A 6,000-nucleotide genomic window follows, 5' to 3' on the forward strand; every position below is an offset into this window, starting at 1 on the left:
AATGCTAGCATATAAAGATCCAATTACTTGAATTATTTTGCCAAATTTAAGCTGCAAATCTACATAGTTTGATTTAATTATTTTTTCTTCCTGTAAGTTCAGCTTACTTAAAAAATGTAGTGACTTCATGCAAGCCTAAGTGTTGTTCATGTTAACATGATTGAAAGGAAGCTGTAGAAATGTTTATTCAATTTCCCTTTTTTTGAAGCACAGCAAATGTCTGGACTGGTGTTAAGTGATGTTTCTGAACCCTCTGGTTCAGAAGTCTCCCATATGGCTGATTCCATTACTCTGAGTTGCTTCCTGCAGTTTTCCATTGTTATTCTAATTATTCCCCAAACATATGGAATTAACCCAAAAGGACCAAGCCAATTACATGGAGAATAACTCATCACTATTCTTTTTATACCAGTCCGATGAGTGTCCTCATCTATTCTCTCCTCCCTCGACTGAACCCACCTGTTCGATCTTTTCTTCCATTTTTCTCAACATTGAAACATTAGTTCTGTGGTTCCTGCTTGAAGCCCCCTTTGTAACTTCAAGTGAAGCTTGGAAGCTTCAAATCTCCAAGCGTGGCTGACACTTGTAGTCACTGCTGTGTTCCCAGCATCGTTCTGGTGTTGTGTCTCTCACCAGTCCCTAAAGTTTCCTGCTACTGGTTTGCAAACTGCTCCATAGCCCAGGGACACTGCCAAAAAAACCACTTAAATTAGTCTGACTCAATTTGACTTTGGCAGACTCGGTGGTAGCTCCTTAGCACCTTGCTGCTGATGAGATGGATACAGAGTACTTCAGTAGCTGTTTCAATGTTTTTCCACATTAAGTCATTCTTCGTAATAATAATAATAATTTTTTTTTTCAGGTTGTGCTTATGTTATTGGCAGGACATTTATTCCTTTGCATCGTGCTTGAATTATAAAAATAACATAATTACAGTGCTAATAGCTGGCAGTCTTCAAGAGTGCCAAGCTCTGAGACAGCCCTCGAGCTCTGTGCAGTCTGACAGTCACTGCCTCCTGCTCCAGGCCACAATTAATCTCACATCAATTGCAATTAAATTTTACTTCAATGTCTGTTTAGCAGTTACCGTGAAGTACAGCATTCTCAGGCTTTCCATTTGCTCTGTTCTTCACACTCTTCAGCTCTTTGCAACAGTAAAAGCTGTGCCTCTGTCATCTAAATCAAAGATCAAACCACCCCAAGAACTTTTCACAGCACAAATTCCTGCAAAGTGGTCTTTAACACCATGGTGTTTTCACTTTTACAGAGATGAAGCTGAGTCACCTGGACTGGACTGAAGTGTGTCGATAATCCACAGTGCTGAATAGCCATCATCAGCTTTCTTTTCCTTTGTTCATGACACAATACTTAAATAGGGCAAGCAGAGGACTCTCAAGTACTTTGACAGCCCTCTGATCTGGAGAAACTGTGGAAAAGTGATCACTTGCCACTTTTTCAATCACTTTTCAGATTAGAAGCAATCTTGCAGAGTTGGTTTGAAAGTGGGATTTTGACTTTGCACCACCCACAATTTGAACTTTTAAAGGAACTGCCTCATAAGATGTAAAAAGCTTTTTCATGGAATCCTAATTCTGAAAAATTAATCTGGGTGGCAAACAACAGCTGCAGTGGTGGAGGTTGATGTTCTCCATGCCAGATGATGCTGCCAACCACAAAGAGCAGGTAGGAATTTATTTCCTGCATTCTCCCAAGCTGGAAAGTGCTGGGAAATACCTCTGGGTGCTTATTACACACATGGGGTCACCATCATGTAGTAAGGTTAAAACCTGCACAGCAATCCATCTTTTTCTAATCCCAGTAGGCAAATCCCATGGGAAGCCTTGAGCTTTAGGCTTTGGCATTACTCAGGGCATGGGTTTGTGGATTTAAAAGTGGGACGGTACAGCAGGTGGCAGCAGTGGTTTTCCAGATTCTCTGCATCTCTAGAAATACCCAACCTTCTGGTGCTTACCTGTCCTGGTAACTGGCAGACAATGAAAGACACAGCCATGGGTGGAGGTCACCTTGGCTGGACAGCAGCAGCTTTGCCCCTATCTTGCCAGACCTTCCTTTCCAACACTGTGCCAGGGGCAGGCTCCCATTTCAAATATCCCCAGCAGAGCATTCCACACAAACAGGTCCCTCCTACCTCTGTGTAGAAACATGCTTCCATTTCTACCTCATTTGTTAACATGACAACCAGTCCCATCAAGAACTAAGAACTTGAGCAGATTTCCTTTTTTTATTGCTCCATTTAAGAGCATAAGAAGTATTTCAGGGTCCTGATATGTCTCTTAAAAATCCCTGGATCCCTGGCAATCCAATTTGATGGCAGCCACTAGAAATATTGATTAAATAATAGGTAGCATTTTCAGTTTCTCAGTGGCAACTGTTTTTTTCATATTCTTTGTGCAGTGTTATCTAACTCAAAGTGGGAAGTTTCTACTATGTTTAAAAGAAAAATACAAGACAGGAAAATAAAGGTGAAATGCTCTTAGGCTGTGCTTAAAGGAAAATTCTGACCAAAAGCGATCCACCTAGACAAGGAAAGAGAAGCTGATGCTTTTACTTAAACATAGTGGCTGCAGGGAAGTAATACATGACTGTAATTTATGTGATCTCTTCTTAGCTGCAGTGAGATGCTGAACAATAACTAGAATTCAGGGGATTGAGATGGGTGGTTTAATAATATTTGAGTGACAGCAGCTCCACATTTCTGGCACATCAGAAGTTTTTATTTCAGTTCTCTGCTGTTTTGTTGGGTTTTTGTGCTGTGTTTTTGGTTTGGGTTTTGGGGGGTTGTTGTTTTTCAGTCGATTGGTTTGGTTTGGTTTTTTGTTTGCTTTGGTTTTGTTTTTCATTCTGAGAGAGGTTTTCAGCAGCATAAGAAATGTATCTTCTCCAAAATGCAGACTTTACACTAAGAACCCCTTCTTCCAAAGTCTATCCAAAGAACAGACCTTTTGGCCTGTCCCAGTGTCCATTGCAGGTCTCATTAAAAACAAAATATATTCTTTAAAATCTATGTTTTAGCCAAAAGCAATACACATTTTAACCTTGTACTTCTCAGATAAATCCTATGTGGTTGTGCTTTTTATCTCCTAGGAATTCCTGTCTCCTAGGAATTCCCTAGCAGTGAAGATGGGATGTAGGATGATGCTCTTGGCCACCCAACCAGGACAGTGACCCAAAAAATGATTCTTTAAGGAACCAGGGTTCACCTCCAGATGAGCTGCCCTTGTCCCTGTGGGGGAATTCAGCTTGCCGGGTGTGCACTGGGAACACCACACAGCTGGTCCAAACAGCCCCAGGAGATTCCCCAAACACCTGCACGACAACTTCTCGGTACAGGGACTCGGGGAGCGGCTCGGAGAGGAGCCCTCTGGGATTTGTTGCTTGTTCCCAGAGAGGCTCTCGTGGCTGGTGTGGGATTGTCTTGGCCGCAGCAACCGCGCAGCCGCCGAGTTTCAGGTCTCTGCTGCTTTGCCTGCGCCCGTCTGGCTCCCGAGATGGGGCAGGCACAGGCGAGCATGGCAGGAAAAGCAGCATCTTTTATCAATGTGTCCATGGCAAAGCTGTTGTCCCAAAACGGATTCTTTCACCCCGTGTGCAAGAAGACGATCCCACACAGAGTTCAGATACTTCTTTTATTTACAGTTCTGCACAGAAACAGGTGCTGGGGGGCAAATCCACAAAGCCAGCACAGCGACTATCAAAACATTTCACTATTTTAGCTATATTATATATATACTATATATATACTATACATTTTAGCAAATAAAGGCATTCATGTTCACTATTTATACATTTTAGCAAATAAAGGCATTCATGTTTATTGGTTAACAGTTATATGGTTCTCTTACTAATTTCACATATTATTAATTCTTTTAAATTATTTTCATATCTTTAATATATCATATCTATATATTTAGATGTTATATTTATATGTAACTATTACTATTATTAATATAATTTAATTAATTATTATTATTAACAATAAGGTAGTTTGATATTAATATTAATATTAAAATTAAAAATTAATTTAATATTAATATTAATTACTAATATTAATATTAATATTAATGTAGTTAGTTGATATTAAATATTACATATTAATTAATTAATATGTAATATTTAATGTCATTTATTACATATATGATATTATCTTACAATATTTATACAATAATTATACAATGTTACAATATTATATTACTTATATATTACTTATATTACTTATATATTACTTATATTACTTATATAATACTTATATAACATCATATTACTGCTGCTGAGGCTCTCAGGGAGCTGCTCTCTCCTGACAGAGCGGCTCTCTGGGACTGGGCACCCAGGGCTCTGTGCCCCTTATATACCCCTCTGGCAGCGTGGGGCTCTGCCGTGTCACAAAGGCCTCTGGGCACCATCATGTCCTGCATCAGCGCCTGTGTCACAAAGGGCCACACCCGACATCCCTTCCACAGCCGACCCCACTGGAACTGGCACCGAGCAGCCCCGGACTTGGGCACTTGTAGCCCCTGATGTGCCCAGGCCCCTGTGAGGGGGACTTTGCTTAGGGAGACTGGGCCAGGAGAGGCTTTCAATGGCCTGACAAAGGCACCAGTGTCAAATTCAGAAGTTTTGTTGGTTTTCATACAATAAAAGGGTTCCCCTTTCCTCAGTGTCACTGAGTGATGCTCACTAAGCTACAAGCTGTTGCACACTAAGCAACAACTGCAAAGAGTTATGTGGACAGCCCCACACGTTTCATGCAATAATGAACCCTGCTAATGCCACCTGTGGGCACTGGCCTTTGGCTACCAATGGGCCTGGCTTTCTCCTCCAAAAAAAGAAAGGTCACAGAATCTTTGTGGCCAGGAGGCCAAGGCCTACTCACCTGGCTTGTAGCAGAATTACAAAGCCCAGTGACTAAAACAGCTGTGCTGCCTCTCAATACCCAGCAATTGTATGAAGGAAGCCTTTAATGTGACCCTTGGGGGTCTGGCATCAGCCTTCACATCCATGTGGGAACAGCTACAGAGATCTATACAGAGCTTTCAGAGTGCCAGCTTCTCAGCTTAGGGCTGTTTGTTTCCTTTCTCCCTCTCTTTGCCTGCTGCTCTGTTTCTTTCCCAGGGTCTGTCTTTACATGTGGCACCTCCCAGCCAAAAACCCTCCCCTGATTTTTTTTTTTCCCAATCCACATGCTAAAGCAAGCCTTGATGAAATTCTGAAGGCTGGCAGTGAAATGTCAAGATCTTGCTCCACTTGGCTTTCAGCCCCTTCAGAGCTTTGCCTTAAAGCACAGGAGCATCTTATCCTTGCTGGGAGCTGGAATTCCAGAGCATTGCAGTGTGTGCCATGGACCACAGAGGGAATTCCCGAGGCTCTCAGGTGCTGGTTCTGCCGTGCCTCTCGAGGGAGCTGTGCAGGTGCAGGGGACAAGGTCCTGAAGCTCTGTGGGCTCCCAGAGCAGACAGCAAAGGCTTTTCTGCTGGGCATTTTCAAGCACATTCCCAGCTGAAAGCAGAGGCAAGAAGAAAAGGGAAGCGAGGAGCTGACAGAATCCCGGGATGCTTGCGGCTGGAAGGGGCCCTGTGCAGGTGTTACAAGCCCATGAGGGAGAGATGCCTCTGCCTGAATGAAGGTGCAAAGGAGGCCATGTGAGGACAACGTAGGGATTTTATTTAACATGGATTTTGCAGAGGTAGGGAGGTAGAAAGAAATAGCAAAAAGGTCTGAGAGAGAAAGAGAAAGAGAGAGAGAGAGAGAGAAAGAGAAAACAATCAGCTGGAACTAAATGATCTTTAAGGTTTTCCCTTTCATTCTGAGATTCTAGGAGGTATGGATTTTGATATTATTACTTACTACTACTATTATTTCATCTTCTTCATCTTATCATTCTTATTTACTATTACTAGTATTTCTTTTTCTTCATCTTAGTAATTGTTCTTTTCATTGTTTTTCTAACTCATTATTAATTAATACTAGTATTATTTTTTCTTA

Source organism: Pseudopodoces humilis, chromosome 2 (assembly GCF_049639895.1).
Source record: "Pseudopodoces humilis isolate 2021_Gansu_Grassland_sample_001 chromosome 2, ASM4963989v1, whole genome shotgun sequence".
NCBI lineage: Eukaryota > Metazoa > Chordata > Aves > Passeriformes > Paridae > Pseudopodoces > Pseudopodoces humilis.